Genomic DNA, 2,438 nt, shown 5'->3' with positions numbered 1-2,438 from the left:
GTTACATAGCATGGAATATTATTTAATATTATGGAAAATTATATAAAACATCCAAACATCGTTTTAAGAGGAGAAGACCACATCATCTGCATTATAACAAAACCATGTTCATTTTCGAATCTTTTTTCCAGACTTTTATATGAAGAAACGTTTTAGATTGTAGTATTTATAGTACACATCCTATTTTGGCTTTTTATTTTAAAATAATTATGACATAACTTGAAATAATGATAAAAACACTACAGAGAGTCCTCCTGTACCCTTAACCGGCTTTCCCTAGTGGAAGAACCTGACATTACTATAGTGTGACCCCAAATCCAGGACAGTGACATCGAAACGCTGTGCAGACCTTGTTCAGATCTCACCAGGTTTCACGGGCGCTTGTGTGTGAGCGTGCATGTGTGTGCGTGCACGTGTGTGTTTGTGCATCATGCCAGTTCATTTGTCTTCTCTTTCTACGTGATAGCCTTTAATGGTTTATGGGTTGACATGTTATTCATGATTACATATATTTTTATATATACGCATAAAGAGAGAAAGAGAGAGGGAGAGAGGGAGAGAGAAGAGGAGAGGCAGAGACAGAAAGAGATTAATTCTAAGGGAAGAACAGGCTCATGTGATTATGGAAGCTGGAAAGTCCCAAGGTTGGCAGCCGGCAACCTGGAGACCCAGGAGAGCCACCGGTGGAGTTTGTCTCAAGTCTCAAGCACATGACATTACTGTAGAGAACCAGGTGAGCTGGCGGAGGAAGTTCCAGTCTGAATACAGATGACCAGTGTCCCAACTCAGCAGTTAGGCAGGCAGAGTTCCCTGTTACTCAGCCTTTTCTATTCAGGTCTTCGATTACTCAGAAGAGGCCCACCCACCCCGGGGAGGGGCACCTGCTTTACACAGTAACCCACAGTAAGGGTTCAACCAGAAACCCCCTCATAGACAAGCGGGGGAGTTGTTTGACCCAATGGCTGGGCACCCCATGGTCCAGTCGTTAACACATAAAATTAACCATGGCGTCATCTTCCTCCTCTGCCTCTGCTTCTGGCCTCATGCCACACTCACTTCTTCCAAATCCTCCTTCTCTACACTTGTTTCTGATTCTCATGGAAGCAGCTCTCAGCCTCCCCGAGCTCTGCTCCTCTCCTCCTAGTTCAGATACCTTGACCTTGACAAATGAGACAAAGGGCCGGCCACGATGGCAACGAGACGCCAGTGGGAAGTGTAGGGCGTCCACTCCTCAGTCCGCCATGGCTCAGAGAGACTTTGAGGAGAAGCAGAGTCCAGGGGTCCAGGGGCTTATAGAGCCACTACTTATAAGAATGTTACGGTCAAGGATATTGGCCCCAGTGCATATAGGAGGTATAAGAATCACCATTGTGTTTTAGAAGAAGCAGATTTGTCCTTGACTGCAAATTGAAATGGCCATAGTCAGTAAGAAGTAATTCTCCACTCAACTATGACGATAAGTCCCGACTCTAATAAACTGAAAATGGTGTGCCTTGGGGACTTTTCAAAAAAACGTTTCTCGGACGTGGTTCCATAGTGTAGCGGTGAGCACGTCTGCTTTACATGCAGAAGGTCCTGGGTTCGCGCCCCAGGGGAGCCACGGTCCATGGTCTACGGCCATGCCACCCTGAACAAGCCCGATGTCTGATCCTGGAAGCTAAGCAGGGTCGGGCCTGGTTAGCACTTGGATGGGAGACCACCTAGGAAGACCAGGTGCGGTAGGCATAAATAATAATAACAAATTTAAAAAACCAAAAACAAACAAAAACAACGTTTCCCCAAGTGATGTGTTTAACTGGGCACCGCCTTGACTTCCCTGTGCCCTGCCATTCTTCTGCGGTCGGAGGACACGTTGATGTTGGGGGTGGCTGGGCTGTGGTAAGGCGGACGAATGTCCTGACAGGATCAGCAGCCCAACTGTGAGGACCATTAAGTGATTAGAGGACACGGGGAGGCTCGTGACGGGAAGCCCAGGCGGGCAGAGCACGCGGCATTAGGAGTAGCTGCAGCATAAAACGCGGGGATTGGGGTCCAGCTACTGTGCGTGTGAACCTTGGCTTTACGCCACACGACTGCGTGACCTCGACAAGGACTTGTCTTTCTTTTCTTCTAGACAGTTGGATGGTCACAATTTCCTCCACAGGAAAGTGACTGGCGTTAAAAACTAACACATGGGGAAATACTTAGCAAAATGCCTGGTACGGAGTAGGTGATTAATAAATGCTAACTGGATAGGAATAAGAAAGAAGTAGGCAGGCGGCAGAGGTCAACAAGCCGGGACGAAGGTGCCAGGTTGCTTGTCAGTTACGTTGATTGAGCCATCGTTGGGATCTCGGGGAAATTACCCGACCGGAATTCTCACAGCTAGAAAATGAAAACGGGGTCACCGCAAACAATCACAAGAAGACTGTCGTAGGGGTTAAATTGACGTAGACAGG

At 47.5% G+C, this 2,438-nt stretch overlaps 1 pseudogene; it reads left to right on the top strand.

Moving 5' to 3' along the window:
* Positions 1-1,609: 1,609 nt before the first annotated feature.
* LOC112478633 lies at positions 1,610-1,725 on the top strand (annotated as a pseudogene).
* Positions 1,726-2,438: the final 713 nt, after the last annotated feature.

This window comes from Pteropus alecto, unplaced genomic scaffold (genome assembly GCF_000325575.1).
Source record: "Pteropus alecto unplaced genomic scaffold, ASM32557v1 scaffold61, whole genome shotgun sequence".
Lineage (NCBI taxonomy): Eukaryota > Metazoa > Chordata > Mammalia > Chiroptera > Pteropodidae > Pteropus > Pteropus alecto.
The sequence above is the reverse complement of the archived record's forward strand: the minus strand, read 5'-3'. Positions and strand labels throughout refer to the sequence as shown.